General features: G+C 39.4%; 1 protein-coding gene across 1 annotated transcript in view; it reads left to right on the top strand.

Annotated features, from left to right (window-relative positions):
* Nucleotides 1-27,587, top strand: part of USP49 (ubiquitin specific peptidase 49) — an 82,795-nt gene that overhangs the window by 9,100 nt on the left and 46,108 nt on the right. The window contains exon 2 of the mRNA XM_040473122.1: nt 15,813-15,886. The gene's annotated coding sequence lies outside the window, so the exon portion shown is untranslated. The remainder of the gene's footprint in view (nt 1-15,812; nt 15,887-27,587) is intronic.

Genomic DNA, 27,587 nt, shown 5'->3' with positions numbered 1-27,587 from the left:
AAGCTGGGTGGCTCAGTCAGTTAAGCATCCGACTCTTGGTTTCAACTCAGGTCATGATCTCAAAGTTTGTGGGTTTGAACCCTGCATTGGGCTCTGTGCTGGCCGTATAGACTGCCTGGGGTTCTCTCCTCTCCTCTCTCTGCCCCTTCTCCACTTGTTCTCTCTCTCTCTCTCTCTCAAAATAAATTAAAAAAAAAAAAAAAACCAAAATCTTTAAAGAACTATGTTATAGCTCTTACTCTGGTTTTACTCTTCTCACTCAGCCCTGTTTTAAGATCTGGGAATGTTTTTGGATGTACACTTAGCTAATTGCTCCAACCTGCAGCATGCTGTTCCATGGTGCGCATCCATTCCCATAGTGATGGATGCCTAGGCTACCGTAAACAGTGCTGCTAACAGCAGTCTTGTTTGTGTTCATTATGGACACGTGGAGAATGTGTTTGGGATACAAACTCAGGAGTGGCATTGTAGCATAGGTACTGACAGGCTGCTGAATGGTAGATCAGCGCATACCCCTCATAGGCCTTGCATTCTCCACCTCCCAACACTTGCTATTGTCCACGGTTCAAATTTTTGCTATATAATTATGTCTTATTTTAATTTATATTTTCTACTTATGAGTTTGAACATTTCTTCATATTTTAGTTAGCTGTCTCCCTTCTGTGAAAGAAGCATGAAAGGATAAATGTAATAAAATTTTTTAAAACTTTTTATTGAAGTATAATTGACATATAACATTATGTTAGTTTCAGGTGTATAACATGATTTGCTATTTGTATATACTGTGAAATGATCACCTACAATAAGTCTAGTTGACATCACCATACATTGTTATAAATTTTTTTTTTCCTTGCAGTGCAGACTTTTTCCTAATGTCTTGCTAATTTGCTTTGAGAATAGATCTGGACATAGTATTTTATTATTATTTTAAAGCTGGAGGAGCTCTTGGTTATGCATTATATTTTATAAGCTATTATGTGTTTTCTCAAACTTCAAAAAGAACATCATACTTTATGCAGAAGCTTAAAGTATTGTTTTCTTCTTGATTCCAAGAGACTGAAACGAAGGTGTTTTTTTATGCATTCAACTTGAAGGCTGTATAGTATGCTACAGTTAAGCCAGCTTGCAAATTCATCTCTTCCATTGCCTTCATTTATGCCAAAAGGAGAGCAAGTGTTTTTACCAGAGTAGATTGGGTGGGAGAGTGCTTCATTGCAGTAGTTTAAAAAGAACTCCCTGGCCACAAATCAGTAGACTATCACAGAATCTTAGATCCAGCTATTTTCCATGTGTGCAGCCTCCCTAGATGTCAGAAAACTGAGTAAATGGTGGGCAGCACCCTCTCTAATTGCCTGTTTATTGAAGAGCCCAATACTTGATTTTAAGTATGATCGTAATATCCATGAGATAGAAGTAGATAGTATTAAATACGATGAATGAATACTATTTTAGGTGCATTTGCTATGAGAGGGCAATAGAAAATCTAGATGTTTTCATTTTTGCAGTATTTGGGGATAGAGAAGAGCATATTTCCTGAGATGCCATTTCTTAGGGGCTTATACAGAAGGCTGGGCAACAGTCATTTCAGGTTTGCCGGTGAATCCCACTGCTATTTGTTTCAATCGTTAGGAAAGGATACACGACCCTGACACAAAATGTTGACTTGTTTCAACAAAGCTGCAGTATTTGCGTTTTCCTGAGGAAACAGTTGTCTCTTAAGCGTTTTCACTTCTTACCAAAATGTGATGTAGTCAAGTTATTCTTTTAACTTTGATTTAGCATCTGCTTGAGTGTGTGAAAAAGTAATCTTAATTTGTGAAGTGTTTGATGTAACCATAAACTATGAACTTTCCCCAACCATACCATAATATGTTTAAATTTTTCCTTTTTTTTTTTCCTCTGGCTTTGTGATTATGACTTTTGAGTAAGTATCTGTCAGCCAAACATTGTTTCCTACTCATCATAGTTTTCAAGCAAAGCCACACTCTCTGCTAAGGTGTAGTGTTTTTCAAATAACTTGATTTTGCTCTGCCTTGAAAATTACGTTTTTTTTCTTTATCATTTTGTTTTTCCCTCGGAAATCTTGCTTGGGAAATCATGTTTTTTTAGATGTGATTTTAAAACATTCTCTTTGGGGCGCCTGGGTGGCTCGGTTGAGCGTCCGACTTCGGCTCAGGTCATGATCTCACAGCTCGTGAGTTCGAGCCCCGTGTTGGGCTCTGTGCTGACAGCTCAGAGCCTGGAGCCTGCTTTGGATTTTGTGTCTCCCTCTCTCTCTGCCCCTAACTCACTCGCATTCTGTCTCTGTCTCTCTCAAAAATAAAACATTATAAAAAAAACATCAAAAATAAACATTATAAAAAATTTTTTTTAAACATTCTCTTTAACCTTTTGAAGAATCTTTTAAAATTTAATATTTATCATGGGGCGCCTGGGTTGGCGCAGTCGGTTAAGCGTCTGACTTCAGCCAGGTCACGATCTCGCGGTCCGTGAGTTCGAGCCCCGCGTCGGGCTCTGGGCTGATGGCTCGGAGCCTGGAGCCTGTTTCCGATTCTGTGTCTTCCTCTCTCTCTGCCCCTCCCCCATTCATGCTCTGTCTCTCTCTGTCCCAAAAATAAATAAACGTTGAAAAAAAATAAAAAATAAATAAAATTTAATATTTATCAATGCTAAGCTGTGTGCAACATAAAAAGTACCCTGCCTGCTTTCCCTCTCCCCAACATTTGACCTCTACAGGGACCCCCATTTTCTGTTCTTCCAGCTGTTTCTTTTGGCATTTAATGCCATACTTTTAGGCAGTAGACTCATGCTGCTATTTTTTTAAAGTCTGTATAGATCGTTCTCTAGACCTGCACAGCTATCATCCTTGGATCTACCTTTCTATATAACAGTTATTTCCTCCCTATGTTGGGACTCCCTGCTTCCTGGATGCCACATCTTTCCCCTTCGTTGTTTATACTTAAGCAATTCTTCCAGAAGGTTCCTAAGAAAAAGGTGCATAGGATGTAAATTTGAGAATCTGCATGTATGAAAATGTCTTCTTTTTCTTTCATATTTGATTTGTAGTTTACCTGGGTGTAGAATATAGAATAATTTTCTGAGTTTAACAGGAATTGTTCTATTGATTTTTAGCTTCTGTTGTTGCTAACGAAAAGTCTGATGATGTTCTGACTCTTTTTTTTTTTTTTTCTTTCCCCTTGGTTGGAGGTGGTTTAGGAGCTGATCTTTGTCTCTGATGTTCTGAAATTTTATGGTAATCTGCCTTACTGTGAGCCTTGTTTTATCTGTTGTATAGGGCACACTGGGGGCCTATTCAATCTGGAAACATGCATTTTTCAGTTCTGGGAGATTTACTTGAATTCTTTAATTCTAACCAGCCTCCACCTTCTCTCCCCCCACCCTTTTTTAAAGTTTTTATTTATTTACTTTGAGAGAGAGAGTGCATGTGAGCATGTGAGCATGTGAGCAGGGGAGGAGTAGAGAGAGAGGGAGAGAGAGAATTCCAAGTAGGCTCTGCACTGTCAGCATGGAGCCAGATGCGGGGCTCAAACCCATAACCCTGTGATCATGACCTGAGCTGAAACCAAGAGTTAGACACTTAACCAACCGAGCCACCCAGGTGCCCCTCCCTCTTCTCTCCCTTGCCCCTGGTTTTCCTCTTCTTTCCCTCTTGTATTCTTATTCTTTGTGTTTGGAATGTGTGGACTGATGGGTCCTTTAATTTGCCCATTTTTTCTATATTTCATCTTTTTTGTCTCTGTGCTCTGCTTTCTGGAAGATGTCTTGAACTTCAGACACTTCTAATTAGGTTTCTGCTATCATATTTTTAAGTTTCAAGTTTTTTTTCTCTGAATGCTGCCCCCCCCTTTTTTAAGGTTTTACTTTTATGTAATCTCTATACCCAGCATGGGGCTTGAACTCAGAACCCTGAGATCAAGAGTCGAATGCTCTACCAACTGAGCCAGCTAGGCGCCCCTCGGCATATCGCTTTTTTTTTTTTTTTTTTTTTTTTTTTAGTTTATTTATTGTGAGAGAGACAGAGGCAGTGCGAGTGAGGGAGGGGTAGAAAGAGAGGCAGAGAGAATCCCAAGCAAGCTCCGTGTGCCAGCTGTGGAGCCCAACAGCTTGGTCCCACGAACCATGAGATCATGACCTGAACCAAAACCAAGAGTCTGTCGCAACTGAGCCACCCAGGCACACCTGAATGTTGCTTTTAATAGTCTTCTATTTCTGTTTCATGGGATAGTTCTTCTCTCAGTATGTTAATTGTAATTACATTTTTTTCCTGCAGTTTCCTGTACCATCTGTTTCCTTAAAATACCTTTATTTGATCATTTATTTTAGTTTTTCATTTAGGGGATTTTTCTTAAATGTATATAGCCTTGGCTGTCTTACTCATGTTCCATAATGAGCCACTGAAAAACTGAAAGCTGGGTTTGACAGAGTGGGGGCTTCTAAAAGTTGGCTGGTGCTATTATTCATTATAAGATAGTTAGGATGGGGCGCCTGGGTGGCTCAGTCAGTTAAGCGTCCACCTTCGGCCCAGGTCATGATCTTGCAGTTTGTGAGTTCGAGCCCTGCATCGGGCTCTGTGTTGACAGCTCGGAACCTGGAGCCTGCTTCGGATTCTGTGTCTCCCCCTCTCTCTGCTCCTTCCCAGCTCATGCTCGCACTCTGTCTCTGTCAAAATTAAATAAACTTTAAAAAAAAAAAAAAAGTTAGGAGGTCACCTCTAGTAGTCAGTACTCGTAAGTGTTTTTCTGTGGGGCAAATTCATCTCCAGAGAGAATGCTCCCATCTTTGGCTTATCCCTGGTTGAAACATTTGGGGAGCTGAATGGAGAAAGAGCTGGGGATTACCTTTCAGGATATCTACTTTCCCATAATCTCCATCTTTTTAGACTGCTAGGCCTTCCCCCAGTTGTGTTTAAGTGCAGAGTCTCTCTAGTTTCCAGAATAGGCTTCCCATCTTCTGACCAATGGCTGCTTGGGGTTAGGGTGGGAATCTTGGGTTAGAACTTTCACCCTGTTCTTTTTCAGCCCTGTCTGCTGTCCCCACTTGCAGAGGTATTCTGAGCTTTTTGGTGTGTCCCAGCACAATTCAGTTTGCTCTGGGCTTCCCCTTAATGTGCTCTTAGGTTTTACATTCTATGCTAAGTCAAATAACCTACCCATCTGCTTTTCAGCTTCCAAAAACTTGTAGTGGTTTCCTCTCCTATTCTTTTCTCTTGTAGCTCTTGTTTTTACTGTTGTTCTAGTGGAGTTACGGAGAGGACAAAAGAGGTAAATGTGGGTGTTCAATGCATTGTGTTTTATCGAAAATCCAAACTTAGTTCTCTAATGCACTTTTTCAGTGCAAGACTTAGAATGGCTTGTTTAATTGTAAAATTTTGCTACAGTACAGAATTCTGGATAATGTAGATTCATTTTCTGTTTTGCTACCCTTATGGATGAATGCCTAACACGTAGCTTGCTAGAAGATAATGATATCTGAGTGGCTTTAGGAAGTTTACAGATAGAATAATAGAACGTAAGGTCATCAAGTAACTTAATGTTACTTTTACGGATGTGGAAACAGAGCCAGGGTGCAGAAGTGGCTTATTTATGTTTGCTAATCTATCTAGAACTGGAAGTGAGTCTCTTCTCCAGTTGTCTTTTCTTTACCAGTATGGCTCTGTTGTCTCTCATTAAAGTAGCTGGAAAGAGAAGCCCTTTATCCATTGCTCATGGTACCCACATGTCCTGTTAATTTTATGTACGCTTTAAGGTTGCAGTCCTGAGTGTGGAGGGATTTTTTTTAAGTTTTTATTTATTTTGAGAGAGAGCAAGTGCACAGAAAAGCAGGTGAGGGGCAGAGAGAGAGAGAGGTAGAGAGAATCCCAAGCAGGCTCCATGCTGTTAGCATGGAGCCCAACATGGGTCTCCAGCTCACAAATCGTGAAATCATGACCTGAGCCAAAATCAAGAGTCAGACGCTTAACCAACTGACTCATCTAGGTGCCCTGGGGGATTGTTTTTAAATGTTTTTCTATTAATTTGGGGGGTCCAGTTTTATTTTGGTGAACTTCAAAACTTAAGAAAATGAGTATTTACCATTTAAAGATGTTTCTGTTTTGAAGAATTTATATTAAACATTTAAAAAGGTTTCTTTTCTTTCTTCCTACTGTTCCATTCTCAGTGGGTTCCAAAAGTTCTTTGAGGGGGAATGTGGATATGTCTGTTAAAATTTGACAGTAATGTGGAAAAGGGAAGCAGGTGTAAAAAGATCAACAGGTTTCTTTGGAGAAATCCTAGAATGCTTTCTTTATCAGCTTTTCAAAATTTAATTCCCAGTTCTTCTCCTCTAAGACCTCTGTCTCCATTTTACCCCGTGCAACATTAATCTTTTGTCTTATTTCCCTATTCCCTCCTGTATTCTGTACATTTGCCCACAGCACACTCCTGAATTCATTATATGATGACATAGAATTCTTTGGTGATTTTCTTTTTTTTTTTTTTTTCAACGTTTATTTATTTTTGGGACAGAGAGAGACAGAGCATGAACGGGGGAGGGGGAGAGAGAGAGGGAGACACAGAATCGGAAACAGGCTCCAGGCTCTGAGCCATCAGCCCAGAGCCTGACGCGGGGCTCGAACTCACGGACCGCGAGATCGTGACCTGGCTGAAGTCGTGACCTGGCTGAAGTCGTGACCTGGCTGAAGTCGGACGCTTAACCGACTGCGCCACCCAGGCACCCCAGGTGATTTTCTTTTATATGTAAAATATTTGGGGCAGAACCGCTGCTTTGTACTTTTGACTAAATTCACTTACGCACATGTTTCCAGAATGCCTTCTTTGACTGAGGCACCAGGCTCCTCTGTAAGTACTGGCATCTGTTGGGGTACATATTAGGTCTAGATTCCTGATGGTTGGTATAAATTCACCTTTTCTCTAGTCACTGTTTTAAAGTAATTGAGAAAACAGGATCTGCCCCTTTGTGTCACGTTGGTGGCTAGCTGCAACAGCTGGGAGCAGAGTGGGGAAACCTGTTATTTGGAAGCAAAGGGGTCTAACGTTCCCTTGTGTGGAAAGTGAACATGTTGTAAGAGAAGCCTTCTGACATTCCTTACAACCTCCAGGTTTTATGATCATAAAGACGTGCTCCCAGGGAATCAACAATACCCTTCGTAAGAACTAACCCACAAAGAAAAGTAACATCTCATACGGTTGAATGGAGTCTTTTGGAAATGTTTCCATAACTGAGCTAAGCTGTTGCATACATAATCTGAAGTAATCTAGAACACTTAGAATGATACAGCATTTATTTTCTTTTTTTTTTTTTTCCTCTCCCCCTTTTCTAAGATTAAAATGTGCTTTCTCATTATACTTTCGAAATGTTTTAACTTATTTTGTCTAATTTATTTATTGTGAAATACTATATATGTGAGATATATTTTAGGACATACATTTTGTTATATTTTTAAAAGATTTTTAAAAAGATTTTATATTTATTTTCTTTTATTTTTCGTGTTTATTTGTGTGTGTGTGAGAGAGAGAGAGAGAGAGAGAGAGAATGAGAGGGGGAGGGGCAGAGAGATGGAGACAGAGGATATGAAGTGGGCTCCATGCTGACAGCAGAGAGCCGGACACAGGGCTCGAATCCACAGACCAGGAGATCATGACCTGAGTCAAAGTCGGACACTTAACCAACTGAGCCACCCACGCACCCCAAGCTTTCATTTTTAAGTGATCTCTCTACCCAGTGGGGCTCAAGAGTTTCATGCTCTACTGATTGAGCCAGCCAGGTGCCCCAAAACATCATGTACATTTTAAAGACCAAGGCACCTGGATGGCTCAGTCGGTTAAGCATCTGACTTTGGCTCAGGTCATGATATCATGGTCCGAGAGTTCAAGCCCCATTTCAGGCGCTGTGCTGACAGCCTGGAGCCTGGATCCTGCTTCCAATTCTGTGTCTCCCTCTCTCTCTCTGCTCCTCCCCTGCTCACACTCTGCCTCTCTCAAAAATAAATAAACATTAAAAAAATAAACATAAAATAAAGACCAGTGAAACAAAAGCCGGGATAACCATCCCGTAAGTGTAAAAGTTCCCTGTCTGATCCTCCCTTATACCCCACCCCAGGTTAATCACCACCCTGACTGCTATCAAGAATGTTAGGATTTTGCTTCTTTTTCTATGGTTTAAAAAAAATATTCATTTACTTATTTTGTGAGAGAGCACACACACTTGAGCTAGCACCAGTGGGGAAGGGCAGAAAGATAGGGAGAGAGAGAATCCCAAGCAGGCTCTGTGCTGTCAGCACAGAGCCCGTCAAGGGGCTCAATCTCACAAACCATGTGATCATGATCTGAGCGGAAATCAAGAGTCTGACGCTGAACTGACTGAGCCACCCAGACACCCTTTTTATTATGTTTTAAATTCTAAACTTGGAAACAAATTAGCTCAGTAATGAGAGGCCTTAATTTCTTTTACATGTGTGTTTTATTTATTTTTGTTTATTATTAAATGTTTATTTTTGAGAGATGGAGAAGGGGGGCAGAGAGAGGGTGTGGACAGGATCTGAAGCAGGCTCAGTACTGACAGCACAGAGCCAGATGTGAGGCTCAAACTCATGAACTGCCAGATCATGACCTGAACCGAAGTTGGACACTTAACCAACTGAGCCACCCAGGGGCTCCCTAAACCTGCTTTCTTAACCACAACACCTAATTAGGGTGGTGTTTTATAACTTGATACAGTTTTATATTTTTACAATCTAGGTTTATTTTGTATCTTGGAATACTATAACCAGATAACAATGTAGCCATCAGGCTTTTGCTAGAACCATTTAGTTGGAAAGCTCTACGGGGTTTTGATTCTTGTCCAAACACTCCTAACATCTCATTGCTTGGTACAGATATATAGTCCTAAATCTTTTTGTATCATTAGTACTGTCCATTTTAGAGCCCTTCTAAAATGTTTATTTTATAAATACCTGTTGTTGTTTTTTTAATTTTTTTAATGTTTATTTATCTTTGAAGGAGAGAGACATACAGAGCTTGAGCGGGGGAGAATCAGAGAGGGAGACACAGAACCCAAAGCACTCTCCGTGTTCTGAGCTGTCAGCACAGAGCCCGATGTGGGACTTGAACTCACTGGCCGCGAGATCATGACCTGAGTGGAAGTTGGACGCTCAACCAACTGAGCCCTTAATAATACCTGATTTTTTAACGGGAATTTTCAGAGAAAACAAACAATATCACTGTATAGTATAGCAGATAGTGATATGTAGGTTAGAGTTAGCTTTTAAGAGATTTTAAGAGCTGTGATTATAGGAAGCATTTTTCTAATATTCAAAATTCTTAAAATGTTTTCACGTTTGTAAGTAATTTTTGGCACTTATTTTGATATGATTTCCAAGAGATAGCTTCTTTACAAAACAGTTATTGACTCTAGTGAATTTATATTTCTTTTGCAGAGTTATCTCTGAAAAGAACTAGCTGCAGTGATGTCTTTTTTTTTTTTTTTCTTAAGTAAGCTCTGCACCCAACGTGGGGCTTCAACTCATGACCCCAAAAATCAAGAGTCTCATGTTCTACTGACTGAGCCAGCCTGCAGTGCTAAGTCTTTATGTTTAAAATTTAAAATCAGAAACTGTTTCTACGGAAGGAGTGCATATTTACAGTTCAGTCTCTTCTTGAACAAGATATGTAAAGTGTTTCAGGATATTGCTAACTGCCAACTAAATTTTACCATGGCACAAAACTTTACTTAATTAAACCTCATGTTCTTTGCCACTGATGTAGAGTTACTGAATTGCACTAATTATCTTGGGGCCTAGGTACTGCTTTTTTTTTTTTTTTTTGCTGTGTGATCCTGGACTAGTCATTTAATAACCAATTTGATGTCCATTCTTCATCTGTAAAGTGCCACTGACACCTACCTCGTTTGTGAGAATTAAATGCACAAATATATGCGAAAACACCTCACACAGCACAGTATCTAGTAGGAGTATAATAAATGTTCATAAATGTTCTCTTCCCATTAAAATTGCTGCTCTGTGCTGACAAAATTGTTGTGTGGTATTTATAAAACGTGCTTGGTAATGACAACTAATGTTTTTAAAATGGTTTGAATGTATGCTGGCAGGCTGAACTCTACCAATTAATAGTATTTATTATATGTGGGGAGTATAAAAGCAGCATTAGATTTAAGCACAGTGATGAAATACCAATTCCGGTGTGTGCTCTATGGAAGGCTGTTTTCGTGGCTGTCACTGCTTCTCTGCACACTAAATGGGATCTGGTATTGCTTTTGTTTTTATGTATTTATCTTGGATGACTGGGGAGAATGCAAGCATACTATGCTATTGCTTTTAAGTCCTTTTATATTGGGGGGCGCCTGGGTGGCTCCGTCGGTTAAGCATCCAACTTCGGCTCAGGTCTTGATCTTGTGGTTTGTGGGTTCAAGCCCTGTCGGGCTCTGTGCTAACAGCCCAGAGCCTGGAGCCTGCCTCGGATTCTGTGTCTCCCTCTCTCTCTGCCCCTCCCCCGCTCATGCTCAGTCTCTCGTTCTCTCTTTCTCAAAAATAAAATAAACATTAAAAAATTTTTAAAAATAATAAAATAAGTCATTTTATTTTTTGGTGAGAAGAAATCCCCAGTGTGGCTAAGATCTTATGCCCTTTAATCCCTATAAGTTGGTAGGTAAGACCAGGATGTTATTTAACTAAAAGACGCAGATACCAAATACATTTTAGGATTCTTGCGCTCCACATGAGAGGTCAGGTTCTTTTATCCTAGCATGTCCCCCCCAAACACCTGAAATGTTCAAATATCACTGTCTCTTCTCACCACAATAATGATCTAAAGTCTCTGCTATTTTTGGTAGCAAAGGAAAGAAGACCTAACCCATGTGCAGCCCTTGTCAGTTTACAGTGCACTTCCACACACGTTTTCTTGCCTGATTGATGCAGCACCCTTGGAAGGGAGTAGAGCTGATGTTGTATCTATTCACACGGGAGACTGTAGAGATTCCCAAGACATCAGTGAACTGCCCAGGGTCACACTGCTAATACGAGGATTTGCTAAGGCTCTTGCAGTCTCCTGTGTTCTCATGCCCCTTATGAATAAACAGGCCCATCTAGTGTCTTATTAGATATGGAAATCAATCAACACAGGTAGACTTCTAGAACTTTTTTGATTCTAACCACCACACAGGAATTTAGGGGGAAAAAGTTCTAATGTGTCACTTGACCATCTTTCTAATGTGTCGCTTGACACTCTGGATCTCTTATACATCATTGTATTGGTCCCAATATATTTTTATTTCAGAAGGCTGAAACAGCGCACAGCGTTTTATTCTAAAACAAACGTGCATATGTAGAGATGAGAAAAGTTATGGCTTACAGTGGCAAATGCCATATGAAGTTTTTAGTTGAAAATACTTTGTAAATGTTAGAAAGCATATTGCCTAAGAAGTAAAATTTGAGATCAAGGCCAGTTTAAAACAGGGGGTCCTCTATCAGCAGTTCATGCAACCAACAGTGTATATTAAGTCAATAGGATACTAGAATGAGAAACGACCTCTTCTCAGAAAGTTCATAGTCTAGGTTGATATCCCATGTACACTGTATAACATAGCTTCATAAACTCATGGACCATATTTCTGTTTAATGGTGAAAAAACATTTTCTTTTTAGTTTATATATTTATTTTGAGAGGGAAAGAGAGAGAGAGCAGGGGAGGAACAGAGAGAGAGGGAAAGGGGGAGGGAGGGAGGGAGGGAGGGAGAGAGAGAGAGAGAGAGTGAGTCCCAAACAGACTCCATGCTGTCAGCACAGAGCCCAATGCTGGGCTTGATATCACGAATTATGAGATCATGACCTGAGCCAAGATGAGGAGTTGGACTGAGCCACCCAGGTGTCCTGAAAAAGCACTTTAATAAACAGTTTGTAAGAAATCAATTCATTTGGCAAGTGAACTTAGATTTTGCCACCTAGATTATTCTTTTTTTTTTTTAAGCTTACTTACTTTGAGAGAGAGAGTGAGAGAGAGCAAGCTTGAGTTGGGGAGGAGCAGAAGGAAAAGGGAGAATCCCAACGTGGGGCTTGAACTCATGAACTGTGAGATGATGAGCTGAAATCAAGAGTTGGACACTTAACTGAGCCACCCAGGTGGTCCCACCTAGATTATTCTGAATCATGGTCAGAGCGTGTAAGATCAGTCCTAGCACCTCTTGTATTTCACAGAAAATCATAAATCTGTTTTGCAGTTTCTGTGCGGAGATCCTAAATTCGAACGTAAACCATTAGAGCCATTAATGGGTGAAACCCATGGCAACTAATAACTTAGAACAGTAAAATCAACAGATCTTGAAGCTTTTGTTCATGCTATGCATACTGTGCTCTGAAATGTAGTGTTAAATGTTTCTTTTTACATGATTATTTACTCTGGGCGACATGTACAAATTGTGGAATTTCAAATTTGAGTGGGCCTGGAGATCACAAAACTCTTTAGTAATAGAGTGTGGACTGAAATCTAGGCTTGCTGATATCCAGCCTAGCTTTCTCTCTTCCTGCCAGTCGAACCCAGACTTCCTAATTTGGCATCCAAGAGACATTTAATTATGGTGTTCTTATAATTTTCCATGAGGTTTCTCTATTTAGTGGTGGATGAATGTAAAATTTTTCCTTATTGTATGAGTTTAGTCTGCCTTTGTATCTCCTAAGGCTTTTGGCCTATTTTTATTTTGATTAGATATGACTGATCATTCATAATTTAAAAAGTTACTTATGAAATTGACTTAAAATTACAGAGAAAGCATCTAACTCAGGTTCTAAGCCATTGGCTCTTCAGCAGTAACAGTGAAAATACGTTTCCACTTCAAAACAATCAACATTAGATGTAGCTTCCTGGCTTACCACACCTGCCTTGTCTGCTCTCAGCGTTGTCTTCAGGCACCTGAGCGGTATGCTTGGAAGCACCTTGAAAACCATAGAGTGCTATAACAATCTGTTGCATGCATGCATTCTTGCATGAGTCTTCTGATTAATTAATTGTATACTTGAGACTTTTTGTAGTAAAACATTTTGCTATATGAGCTTATAGATTGGAATAGGCCAAAAATGGGACCAGGTCAAAGAAAGCACTTAAATCCAGCAAGGCCTTGCTGGTACTAAAATCATAGAGTGGATGGGTGGTTGGAAGTAAGCCTAGAGCGTTGGTGCCTTAGAATGTGAATAGAAATGACAGATGGATTTGAAAATTCTCTTTGGGGCGCCTGGGTGGCTCAGTTGGTTGAGCATCCGACGTCGGCTCAGAGCATGATCTCGCAGTTCGTGAGTTCGAGCCCTACATTGGGCTCTGTGCTGCCAGCTCAGAGCCTGGATCCTGCTTCAGATTCTTTGTCACCCTCTCTCTCTGTGCCCCTCCCCCACTCGCACTGTCTCTCTCCCTCTCTCTCTCAAAAATAAATAAACATTAAAAAAAAGAAAAAAAGTTTCTTTGTTTAATATCCAGCGTGTTCTTTCATCAGTATTTATTGAGCGTCTTGTAAAGACTAGGCACAGTTTTAGACATTACTGATGTTCACAGTAAGTAAGAAGAGGTACTATTGTTGTCCTGCAGGAGTTTACAGGGGAAGATAGTTACAGACAAGTATAGATAGGATAATGAATGTTTGTATTTTGGAATGTACCACATAACTGACCTTGCCAAGAAAGGCATAATCTTGGTTAGATTTTTTTTTCAGATTTAAATTTATTAATATTCTCTTGATGAACTTTCTAAACTTTAGAAAATATGTTATAAAATACATATTAAAAACATTTTGAGATACATAATATACAAATTATATTTTAAAATATAAGCTATATATAGTATAGTTTGTATATTAAATCTTAGTTATATTTAATATTTAGTTATATTTATTTTATATGTTTAGTTAACTTTAATTACCTAGAATATGAATCTATTCTACTTGGTAAGCCATCTGAACATTACCTGTCTGACCACATTAATATTAGAGAGCTCTTCAAGGAAGGGCATCGCTGGTCTCATTTGGATGTTAGTCCTTGGTGCTAGTATTTCGTAAGAGCAGAAGCCTGATTTTGTTTTTTTTTTTTTTTAATTTTTTTTTCAATGTTTTTTATTTATTTTTGGGACAGAGAGAGACAGAGCATGAACGGGGGAGGGGCAGAGAGAGAGGGAAACACAGAATTGGAAACAGGCTCCAGGCTCCGAGCCATCAGCCCAGAGCCCGACGCGGGGCTCGAACTCACGGACCGCAAGATCGTGACCTGGCTGAAGTCGGACGCTTAACCGACTGCGCCACCCAGGCGCCCCAGAAGCCTGATTTTGAATCCTAGCTCTGCCCCTTAGTAACTGTGGAACTTATTTGTGCCTCAGTTTCAATGTCTGTGAAATGGGAATAAAGATAATACTTAAGTCATAGTTGTTGTGAGAAGTGAATGAGTTAATATGTGCGAGAGTGCTTAGATGAGTGGCACACATTAAAGGCTACATACGTGCCGTGGGCAGCTATCCTCCTCCTCCTCATTATTATCATCATTGTTATTGTTATTACTTGATGGAATAAAAATAAGGTAAGGTTTTCAAGAATGGATTTTCTCCTTCTCAAGCCCTGAAAATTGCTCTAAAGGTAGAAAGATAAAGGAAGGAAGCTAAATCTTTATTGATCATCAGCTATGTGCTAGGCAGTGACCTAGCATTTTACCTACATTCTCATTTAGTCCCTATACCAGTGCTGTGAAGTATATGAGAAGACACGCTCAGACAAATTAAGAAACTTGCATAAGGTCTTGTACTAGTAAGTGGACATCATGATGATAACTGGTCTCTGTTACTCTGCATCCTGTACTCTTGCCTTGCATAATACCAGAAAACCTGAGAACTCAGCAAGTTTCACTAGGAGGTAAGCTTGAAATTCATTTGTTAGGGACTTTATTTTTAATGACCATTTAAAAGGATGTCTTCTGTTAGTTTGTTCCTACTGTAGCAATTTATTTTATGTATCTGTAATTCCACTCTTCCCACTCAAAAATATATTGCAGTAGTTTAGGGGCACCTGGGTGACTCAGTTGGTTAAGCGTCCGACTTGAGCTCAGGTCACGATCTCACGGTTTGTGAGTTCGAGTCCCACGTCGGGCTCTGTGCTGACAGCTCGGAGCCTGGAGGCTGCTTCAGATTCTGTCTCCCTGTCTCTCTACCCCTCCCCCACTTGTGCTCTGTCTCTCTCTCTCTCTCTTCAAAAATAAATAAATATTGAAAAAAAAGGATATTGCAGCAGTTTAAATGCTATAAGTAGAATCTACATGGAAAATATTTGAACATTTGGAGTCTTATTAATAGTTTTCAGAATTAAGCCAACTTATAATTTCCCAGTTTTCAAGATCATCATCATAATTATTGAGGTCATTACTCCTCAGATTAATAGCTGTTTTACTGAGTTTTTTTTTTTAATTTTTAATGTTTATTTCTGAGACAGAGAGACTGAGCATGAGTGGGGGAGGGGCAGAGAGAGAGGCAGACACAGAATCCGAAGCAGGCTCCAGGCTCTGAGCTGTCAGTACAGAGCCCGACACAGGGCTTGAACTCACAAACTGTGAGATCATGACCTGAGCTGAAGTCGGTCACTCAGCCGACTGAGCCACCCAGGCGCCCCAAGTTCCATTGAGTTTTTAAACCTAAACTCCATGTAGTCATATATCATAGGTACTGATCCTTTTTATTTTGAATTTATAAATAAAATTCAAGAAATTGCTTTTTTTTCTCTTGCTGTATATTAGCCCAGCCTTATGGATTATTTCCCCCATAGGTAATAGAGAAGAGGAAACCTAATCAATGGCTGTGGAATAATATGGAAGAAGATGGAAAAAACTTGTTTAATGGGTAAGAAAAAAACTGTAATAGTATTTTGTATGGCCAATCTGTAGTAAGTGGTCAAGGTTGGTATCAATTAGGGTGAGTGATCAGTCCCTATATTTGTCTTAACCCCATTCTGAACTTTGACCATCTCTTTCCTTCTTACTGTTGTGAATTTTTCAGTACTATGAGCTGACTTAAGCTATGAGGGGACATAACCATATTTGAAGACAAAAGTAGGACCTATAGATCAGCAACCATACTAAAAAACAAGTCTAGGGTGGGTCTTGAAGCTTACTGGTGGCTAGATAGAGACCACATACGTCACAACCTATCAAGGGTATTAGCCACCCCTTCTCATTTTCCAAATACTGCCAGCCGCTATGATGTTAGGCTCACTGTGGCCATCCTGTTCATTTAGGCACGTGCACATTATGTCAGTGGAATTCTACGGAAAGCCTGATGAAATGTGTGGCTAATTTATGAGAGAGAAATTTTTTTAATCATACAAGTCCATACATTCTTATTGTCAATAATTCGAATGTCATAGATAACGAAAATCCTCTTCCTAAACCTTAGCCCCCCACCCCTACCCCCCAGGGTATATGAGTGTATGATATGTATTTGTGCAACCTTCTATTTTGCCTAATGATTGAAAACTTGGGTTTAGAAGCCAAACTGATTTTGACTAGCTATCATTAATTTGACATTTGGGCAACTTAATTTTTCTGTGCCTCAATTCCTTGGGTGTAAGTGGGGACAGTAAAATTCCTGTTTAATCGTGATGTTGAGGATTAATTAGATAATACATCTAAAACACTTGGAATAATGCCTGGAACATAGTAAATGTTCAGTAAAAGCGTTAGCTATAATTTTCCTCTGTATCCCTTTTTATGTACCAGCCTTCCACAGATGAATCTTTTTCTGATACACTGCAGGAGTTAAGCCATCTTATGATAAGGTTAACCATGGTGGCATGGATTTTTAAAATTTTTCGTGAAAGTGTTCTTTTTGGTTTCAAGCTTCAGTTCCCTCCAAGTATGCTGCTAGACTGTATGTGAGAATAGAATTAGACACCTTCGGCTCTTATTGCATATCCCAATGCTTAGAGGGACACATGCATAAAACTACCTTCTGGCTGTGATAGTCTTATCTTGCCCACAGAAGTATCTGTTTTAAAGCAGAATGCATGATTCTCTTGTTTCTAGATAGGTATGTCAAATTTTCTGTTAAGACTCTTCCAGTCTATTTTGAGGGACAAATCTTTTTGAGGTTTTTTTTCTTGTTTCACAGAATTATAATAATTATGAAAATATCTTTGATATCTTTTCCATGGCTTGTCAGCACTTTCTTAGGTAGTGCAGACAATTACCTATTTTTAAGAAGGAAGGACACTAAGATAGTCATCTCTCCTTAATATTTTCCTCCTGTATTGTTCTGGGGCTCTATTAGATTGTTATGGACTGTTCTGTCTGCTCTATTTCAGAAGACTAATATATAAAAACAGAGTTACCATTTACTAAGTACTTTTTTCCGTGTTAGGCACTGTTTTAAGTGTTTACCTATTTCTTCATTATCTCATTTAACCCCATCATGTACTTATGAGGCAGATGCTGCTGTTATCTTTATTTTAAAAGTTGAAGGAACTGAGGCACAGATTAAGTAACTTGTCCAAAGTCACATTGCCAGTGGCATCTTTAGGATTCAAACCTAGATCGTCTGTTCCAGAGCTTGCAACTGCTGGCCTACTTTATAAACTCATAAGGTTTGTTAAGGTGGGTATAAATTTAAGTGAGATAACAGAGCCAAATATTTCCTGAAAAAGTCACCATAGCTAATCTGTTTTTGCATGACTGTGGGAAGGAAAATTTGAAATCATGTATCTTCTTTTTTTTTTTTTAATTTTTTTTTTCAACGTTTATTTATTTTTGGGATAGAGAGAGACAGAACATGAATGGGGGAGGGGCAGAGAGAGAGGGAGACACAGAATGGGAAACAGGCTCCAGGCTCTGAGCCATCAGCCCAGAGGCTGACACGGGCTCGAACTCACGGACCGCGAGATCGTGACCTGGCTGAAGTCGGACGCTTAACCGACTGCGCCACCCAGGCGCCCCTCATGTATCTTCTTAAGTATGGGGAAAGGATGCTGTGAGAAGATAATCTGTAAATAATTATTTGTCTTGGACCATACTTAAATGAATACAGCTGTTTTGCTTTTTTCTGAATCGTATGTAGTAGATAGAAAATCACTTGCACCTGGCTAAGGACCGATATGTACATGTTTAAAAGGGATTAGAGTGAGTTGCTTTTGTAGATTGCCATTTAGCTGCTATTTGTAGAAACGGGCACTCAGAAAGATTGAACCGTGCAGCATTTTGGAGCTGATTAGTGATTGGAAATTGTTCTTTTGTTCTGTTAAATAATATTTGAATGACAGCAGAAAGTTGTGCAAGGAAAGGCAAGGCAGGAGAAAGGTGACTTATGTGTCTTATAATTAGAATGTCACTTAGAAGTGATGGTCTAAACAGTAAATATACATTAACAATCAATATTTGTATAGGAACTGTAAGGAGTTAGAGTATGTGGGTTTTGTTCTGAGGTCTGTCTTGTCAGGGAGAAACATTGGCTTTTCCTCACATAGCAGTTCATTTCCTGTTGAAATATGGTAAAGTACAAAGGGTAAGCAACATTTAAGATAATAACAACACTGATAAAATGTTTTGGCTTTCTTGTAAACTGTGATCATATGTAGTCAGTGATGTTTTCCTGTTTCCTTTTTTTTTTTTAATTTTATTTATTTTTTTAAATATGTTTTCATTAAACTAGTTTATTTTTTTTTCAACGTTTATTTATTTTTGGGACAGAGAGAGACAGAGCATGAACGGGGGAGGGGCAGAGAGAGAGGGAGACACAGAATCGGAAACGGGCTCCAGGCTCTGAGCCATCAGCCCAGAGCCCGACGCAGGGCTTGAACTCCCAGACCGCAAGATCGTGACCTGGCTGAAGTCGGACGCTTAACCGACTGTGCCACCCACGCGCCCCTCCTTTTTTTTTTTTTAATGTTTGTTTTATTTATTTTGAGAGAGAGAGCGCACACACAAACAGGGGAGGGGCAGAGAGAGAGAGAGAGAGAGAGAGGGAGAGAATCCCAAGCAGGCTCTGCACTGTCAGCTCAGAGCCCAGTGTGGGGCTCAGTCTCATGAACCATGACATCATGACCTGAACGGAAACCAAGAGTTGGCTGCTTTAACGGACTGAGCCACCCAGGTGTCCCATCCTATCTTTTTTAACTCCAGTTATGGCTGTTAGTATACATACCTTTTACAACAGTGTCTTTAAGAGTCGTTTAGGGGTCCCTGAGACTCTTTCAGGAGTCAAAACTATGTTCATGACAGTACTAAAACATTATTTGCTTGCAAGTATGTAGTGGAGTTTTCCAAAGGCTACGTGATGAATAACCAACTGAATACAGAAACAGATAGGAGCATATAGCTGTCTTCCTTAATCCAGGAAAGACTTGCGGAATGTAAAATAAGGCTACTCTTCTCTACATTTGCAGTGAGAAGGACTAAGGTTTATTTCTATGTTAGAACATAAAAATGAGCCCAGTGTGAACCAGAAAGTCATGGTGCCCTGTCTAGTGATTGAGTGGATTATGGGTGGTCACAGGTGGTGCCCACCACACAACATTTCCCTATACATTCTAGTGACATCCTGATAGACTGAGGCTGTGCCCCTGGTCGAGAGAAATGAAACTTCTGCTCCTTTTTCATAATTGTGCTAGAGGGTATATTCCAGATTATAGTCTGGAGAAATCTGGAGAAAGAAGGGCTTGATTTGAAGTGGGAATACTGTCCAACCTTGCCAATGACCCCTCTGATATGTGCCACAATTGGAATGTGGGAGCAACCAAAAGGACCTTTCAGGACAGCCTTTTATTTGACAATATTAACTGAGCATCTAATACGTTCCAGTCCTGTTCTAGGGGCCGGAAATAAGTCAGTGCACAAAATAAAAACAAAAACGCCTCTACCCTCATGGAGCTTCCATTCCAGCCTTGGAGTCCTTTGGTCTAGGCACAGCCTAGAGCCTAGACTCCTCTTCAGGGGAGTCTCAGAGTTGGTGATGGCTGCTGTGGGTCTTGAACAATGACTGTTGTTTCTCAGTGACTGACTGCTGAGGATAAAGTGGAAACTGCTTAACATGTTGTGATTTTATTTTTTATTATTAAAAAAAAAACAGGTACAAGTGGTTTGGGATTTTTCAAATCATACATGGAGCAATAAAGGTAGCCTATCTTATCACCCCTGTTGTGGCTGTTTTAATCTTGTTTTGTTTTCAAGTTGGCGCCGCTTTTGTCAAGAAATTTAACTTTAAAAAATTCAATACCAACCGATGTTAAATTTATTCTAATTGTTTTTCATTATTTGAAGAAAAATGTTCATACATCCGTGAGATTTTCCTTGCCTGGTGAGTTGCTCCCAGGACCCTGTAATTTGTTTAATAGACTTTTATACAGAAAGAGATTACTTGGCTCATTAGATTGAGTCACTTAATAATGACTTGAAGGTTAACTAATGCGGCCATCAGACTCTGCTCACTGGCTGGATGTCTATCATATCACTCACTGACTTCAGTCATTTCTAAATGCAGACAACTAGGAATACCATTAGAATATTAATGGAAAAAAAAAACTGACATTCAAAATAAGAATGACCAAAAATTGCCTCTAAAGATTATTTTAATTTTAGGATACACTTGAATAGAAGCTCTTTTTTTTTTTTTTTCTTCCAATTGGGTGGCATTGTGACCTTAATCAGAATGCACCAAATGGCTGTTGTCTATTTAGCATTGCTACCTGCCAGGTGCCCATTTCTAGCCATGCCTGGTATACTAAAGACCAGAATGTCTAGGGTTCACATAAAATCCCAGTCTTCTGCCAGAGTGGGAAAGACATAGCCACTTGGCTGCTTAGGGCAGAGATGGGGGAAACTGTAAGGGATCATTTCAAAGATGCCCAACCAACCTCTTTTTTTGTTCTTTTAAATCCCTTAAATCCCACACCTTAACCTCTACCTTCAGAGATACATGGAGTCTCTAATTCCTGGGCCTTCCCAGGTTCTGAAGTTCTGACCCACTTGCTTGTTTGTTCACCCTGATGTGGCAGCATTTAAATTTTAGCATGCCCTTGTCTGTTACAACTTTCCATTCCTCTGTTTACTTTCCAGATTCCAAAGTTGTGATATCTCTCATGTACTGTTCTGTCATCTGCCACTCTTTGTGTCCCTATGAATTTATGCCCTTTATTGCCCTTTACTGGGATTTTAATGGGATTTTGAGAGGAAAGGAGATAAACATGTATTCATTCTTCCATGCTTTACTGGAAGCCCAAGTTGTAACATATATTATCGAGTACATGCAACATCCCAGGAGTTGTGTTAGACACTTGGTCTTTTCTCTCATTTAAAAATCCATTCAAATGTTATTGAGGTTAGAATATTCATTCACATTAGTGCTATTCACCTGGTATTTTTTGAACACCTCCTATATGCTAGGCACTGTCACATAAATTATTTCATTCAATCATCGACATCCACTCTGAGGCATATAGATATCATACCTCATTTTAATGAATGTGGAAACAAATTTAAAGTTGCAGGCCTAGTAAAAGGTAATGCCGTGTTTGAGATAGATTTTTTAAAATAAATATGCTTTCTGTGTATCAACTATCTATTGGATATTAGATAGATAATTATTGTGGGTTTTGTTTGTTTTTTATGTGAGCTCTATGCCCAATGTGGTGTGGGGCTTGAACTCATGACTCCAAAATCAAGAGTTGCATGTTCTACCGATTGAACCAGCCAAGCACCCCAACCGTTGTGGATTTTTTAAGCAAGGGAATATAGTATAGGGTAAAAATGCTGTTTTTGTTTAATACATTGATAATAGTTAAGAGATACGGTAGATCTAAAAAGATAGGCATCAAGATCAACTAGCACTTGAAGTAGTAATAACACAGGTCTGCAGTGTTAAGAGCCTAGACTGAGGGGGAGAGAGTAGCAGTAGCAATGAGGAAGGTAATTAGGTTTAAGAACCTTGGGGGTGTGGGGTGCATTTGATTCCATTCTCTTAAATGAGCTACTGTAACAAAGAACTTAGCCCTCAGTCTTATACTCTCATTTCTGAATACAAATTAGTAGGTGTTGGTAACCTGACTTGACTGTGACATGAATAAGGTGTTAAAGAGAATGTCAGGTTTTCAAGTCAGGTGAATAGGAGTGCCATATCTAGGCCTGAGGTCTGGTGGGAAGAAGTGCAAGTGGAAATTAGTAGATTTGAAGAATAATTACCTGTGAATGTCATGGTTTCTTGGAGATATGAATATCTGATACGTCTTCTGTATTCCTTTCTTTGTTTTTTGACATTTATCTGAATGCCCTGTAATCATATCATATACTATTACAGAAAGTTGACTTCACTCAGTCACATGATTTCTTGGTAGGTAATATATATTCATGTTTTTAAGCTAATCTTTAGTATTTTTAAATTTGTAATTTGAGGGCCTTTTTTTTTTCCTTTTTGGAAGCATGTACTCTGATTTTATTAACACACAAAGTGTTTTTACAAGTCAGTTCTAAAGAATGAAGAACCCAATGTAAAAGACAGGAATGGACAATTCACATAAAGAGAAGAAAGATCAATAGTCACCATAATTAAAGGCACACAAACAAAATACATACATATGTATATATATAATAATATATATATACATACATATATATATGTATATAATTTTTCAAATGTGAGATTGAAAATTATTTAAGGATGTGTCAATCCCCAGTACTAGGGAAACACATTTTCAATTACTACTGATGGGAAGTGAGGGAGGGAGTATAAATCAGTGCAACCTTCTTGGAGGGCAGCTCGATGATATCCAAAAATTTAAATGCATATATCCCTTGACACAGCAATTCATCTTCTGCAAATTATCTCATAGACACCCTTGCATAAGTGTCTCATGATAGATGCCAAAGAATACCCATGGTGCATTGTTTGTAACAATAAAATACTGAGGATAGCATAATTCTTCATTCGTAGAAGAATTAGTTAAATGGGATTATGCAGTCCATATCATAGAATATGATATAGACTTTAAAAAGAGTGAGGTAAAGCCAGATATATGGGAAAATGTCCAAGGTATGTTAAGTTTAAAAAAAAAAAAAGATGTAGAATAAGATGTATGATAAAGTTTGATTTATGTTAAAAATTAGGTTTCTAAATGCGTAAGATATTCCTGGAAATGTGCTCCAGAAGAATGCGCAGTTAACAGTAGTTACCTCTAGAGAAGCAACAGGGTTGGAAACCAGAGAGATTTACTCCTGCAGTTTTTATATTCTGTACACATATTAGTTTTATTATTTTTTTTAACTTGATTTACTTTTGAGAGAGACAGAGTACAAGTGGGGGAGGGACAGAGAGAGAGGGAAAGAGAGAATCCCGCTGTTAACATGGAGCCCGTCACAGGACTCAGTCCCACGAAGCAGGAGATCATGACCTGAGCTGAAATCAAAAGGCTTAACCAACTGAGCCACCCAGGTGCCCCTAATTTTATTTTTTTAAGTGTATAAAATTGGGGCACCTGGGTGGCGCAGTCGGTTAAGCGCCCGACTTCAGCCAGGTCACGATCTCGCGGTCCGTGAGTTCGAGCCCCGCGTCAGGCTCTGAGCTGATGGCTCAGAGCCTGGAGCCTGTTTCCGAATCTGTGTCTCCCTCTCTCTCTGCCCCTCCCCCGTTCATGCTCTGTCTCTCTCTGTCCCAAAAATAAATAAACATTGAAAAAAAAATTTTTTAATAAAATTAAGTGTATAAAATTAATAAAAAACAGGACTCCAGTTGTCCTTTGCTAAACATTTTTTTAAAAAACTCTACCCCCAAGATGGGGCTCGAACTCACCACCCCAAGATCAAGAGTATTACACTCTACTGACAAGAGTCAGCCAGGTACCCTTCCTTTGCTAAACTTAAAATGAACCTTGCTTTCCATAATTAAAAAATTATATTATAGAAAATTTCAAACCTTATCTATACTCCTTCCCTCTTCCTTACCTTAGTCCTGGATTATTTTGAAACAAATCTTAGACATTGTATTATTTCATCTATAAATAGTTTATCATGTGCCTCTAAAAGAGAAGAATTATTTTTATAAACCTAACCACAATAATTATCATGCATGTAAATATTGACAGTAATTCCTTAATGTCACCAAATATCTATTAGTCAATGTTCAAATCTCCCCAATATTTCATTTTTTAAAATAGTTTGCTTGTTTGAATCAGGATCCAAGTAAAGTTCAGACATTGCAATTAACTGAGAGTATCTCTCTCTGTCTCTTGCCTCCCCCCACTCTTTTTCCTTGAAATCAATTTGTCCTATTTGAAATCATTTGTCCTATAGAACTTTCTTCAGCCTGAATATTGGTGACTGTATCCCAGTGTCAGTTAACCATTATTAGGTTGTTTATTATGTTGTCTGTAAATTAGTAGTTAAATCCAGAGACTAATTAGATTCAGGTTTTTTTTTTTTTAAGTTTATGTATTTATTTTGAGAGAGAGAAAGAGTATGAGTAGGAGAGGAACAGAGAGAGAGAGAAAGAGAGAATCCCAAGCAGGTTCCACGTTGCCAGCACAGAGCCTGATGGGGTTCTCAAACTCACGAAACTGCAAGATCATGACCTGAGCCAAAACCAAGAGTCAGACCCTTACCCCACTGAGCCCCCAGGTGCCCCAGTTTCTATTTTCGAGGAAGAAATGCTTGTGAGTGTTCGTATATATTTCCATCATGAGGTGCTAATGTCTGGTTATCTTTTCTGGGTGATATTGGTAGCTTTTGATGATCCTTGCTTAGGCCCACTAATTCATAAGAATCTTCCATAAATGGAACGATTAGCTAGTGTTGGAAGGCTCCCCAGAGGAAGGATAAGTAAGAGCCAGACCAAGGAAGCAGTGGGTAGCCAGAGCAATGATGAAAATGTTCTAGGGGAGGGAGCAGCTTGTGCAAAGGCCTAGAGGTGAGATCAAGCTGTTCCATAGGGGAACTAAAAATAATTTAGAACAGTGGGAGCATAGCTGTGGTGTGAGGAAAGTGGGATGGGCTAGAGAGGTTCAGGACCAGACTGTGAGAGACTTGATGGGCCATAGCAAGGAGTTTTGGGGCTTTATCCCCAAGTCAGTGAGAATGACATATTTGGGTTTTAGGCTGAATTCAGGAAAGCCTGTTGAAAAGCAGTTTCAGGGGTGCCAGCCTGGCTTAGTCTGAAGAGCTGCAACTCTTAATCTTGGGGTCATGGATCTGAGCCCCATGTTGGGTATAGACATTACTTAAAAATAACATCTTGGATAAAAAGAAAAGCAGTTACAGTATTATGGGCTAGAACTGATGGTGGTTTGAATTAGATTCGAGGCAATGGAGATGGAAGTAGTCTTGTCCATTCTTTGAGAAAATGATTACTGAGCACCTGTTTTTGGTGGGTGCTGTTCCAGGCTCTTGGGAGTCAGCAATGGCCAAAATAGTCAGAACTCCCTGCCCTCATGGAGCTTACACTCTAGTGGGAGAAAGACAATAAATATGTAAATATATACTATGCTTACATAGTGGTAATTGCCAGGGAGGAAGATAAATCAGGAAGGGGGATGAGGATAAGGGAGTGTTATGTGGGGAACAATTTTTTTTTTAATGTTTGTTTGTTTATTTAGTTTGAGAGAGGGAGAGAATGAGTTGGAGGAGGGGCAGAGAGAGGGGGAGAGAGAGAATCCCAAGCAGCCTCTGCACTGTCAGTGTGGAGCCCAATGCGGGGTCCCCTCTCATGAACTGCGAGATCATGACCTGAGCCAAAATCAAGAGTCAGAGGCTTTACTGACTGGGACACCCAGGTGCCCTGGGAATAATTTTTTATATCAAGTGATGAGTGAAGGCTTCACTGAGAAGGTAACATTTGAGCACATATCTGAATGACATGAAGAAGAAAGCCATGTGGACTTATCTGAGGGAAGAGCATTTGAAGCAGCAGAAATAGAATTGCATGAGTCTTGGAATCGGAGAGTATCTGGTATGTTGGAGGAACAGCCAGTGGCTGGAGAGGAATATGTAAGCAGGAGAATAATGGGAGCTGGGCCGGAGAGATAGCCTTATTGGTCATTGTGAAATTGTGATGGAGGGAAATAGAATCAAGATTCAAATGGAAGAATCAGTAAAATTTGGGGATCGACTGGATATGGGTAGTGGTAAGGAGGAAAGAGATAGGGAACACAGTAATCTCGTAACATGAATATTTTGACTTCATTTAAGAGAATAAAGCAGCTGGAGCAGATAAGCTTAGATACCTATTATCATGCAAATCTCTTTTTTATTACAACATTGGGAAAGAGGTAATATTGATTATACCCATTATGAAGGGAAAAAGTCTCTCATCATAGAATGGATTTTCCTTTGGTTTTGGTAGTTCTCTAATTAGGGACAGACTTGACTGTTCAGCAGCCAGGAGAATGCCTGAATAATGGGGTAGCAGTGTTAGGCTAGATATGGATGGAGCCCTTAGGGTACTGAAAACTGCCCCCCGACACATTACCACATCCTAGATACATAGACACACACATCCCATTTGCGTTTTGTTCTTGCAAGCGTTAACATATCTGCCAAATTCCTACTTGACATTAACCTAGTTCAATAGTATTGCAACTGCTTCTACTGAGAGAAGAGTCATTATGATTCTGTGTCTGTTCTAAGCATGGTTTTAGGAGGTGCATCCATTCCTTGAATCCTCATTTACTGATGATCTGCATAACTGTGTGATGCCTGAGTTACAAAAAGGACAATGACATGGTCATTGTGCCAGGTCTCGAGGACTTCAAAATCTAATAAGGTGGACAAAGGAAATCAGGGACCACAGGGAGGCATGCCATAATATTGGGTGTGAGGAAGGTATGATGGGGAGACCAGGGAAGGATTCCTTAAGCTTTGGGCTGAGTGAGGCAGATTTTGAAAAAGAAGAGGAGAACTTCTGAATCCATGGAGTTCTCATTTGCTGCCTAATCTGTTTGTAACACTCCTACTTCTGTCCTTTCCAAGTCCCTCAGACCCATTTTCCTAAGGAAAGTTGTGTTTACAGGTCCCTGAATGACCTTCCTTGTTCTTTCTCAGTAGTCTGTAGACTGTAATAGCCAGAAGGAAACAACTACAGGGTCAGTTAACAGAAGGCAAGTAGTATACACAGGTTCACATGTAGTTTATTTTATATCAATTCATAATTAAAATTAATAATACTATCGTACAAATAGAACTATATGGAAGTAGCGTTAAAAATAAAGTGGCTTCTATCCTGTAGAATAGCATTTCTCAAACTTACGACATTTGTATACCACTGTTATGATTTTTGTCACATACGGGTAAAATTTGTAGAGTTACTTAATATTTTTCTGTAAGCCAAATTACTTTTTTTTTTTTTTTTCTAACTTAAAAGCCTACTCACCTTAAAAATATTCATGGAGTTATGGGTTTTCTGTTCTTTTATCAAGCACATTAAAATAATATGTGGCTACTTATTAGAAAATATTTGCCCCTGGAGAGTGCCATTTCTTTCTTTCTCTCTTTCTTTCTTTCTTTCTTTCTTTCTTTCTTTCTTTCTTCCTTCCTTCCTTCCTTCCTTCCTTCCTTCCTTCCTTCCTTCCTTCCTT

The sequence above is a fragment of the Herpailurus yagouaroundi genome, unplaced genomic scaffold, assembly GCF_014898765.1.
Source record: "Herpailurus yagouaroundi ecotype Mexico unplaced genomic scaffold, PumYag 139, whole genome shotgun sequence".
Classification (NCBI taxonomy): Eukaryota; Metazoa; Chordata; class Mammalia; order Carnivora; family Felidae; genus Herpailurus; species Herpailurus yagouaroundi.
Note: the sequence above shows the minus strand (reverse complement) of the source record. Positions and strands in the feature narration are given on the sequence as shown.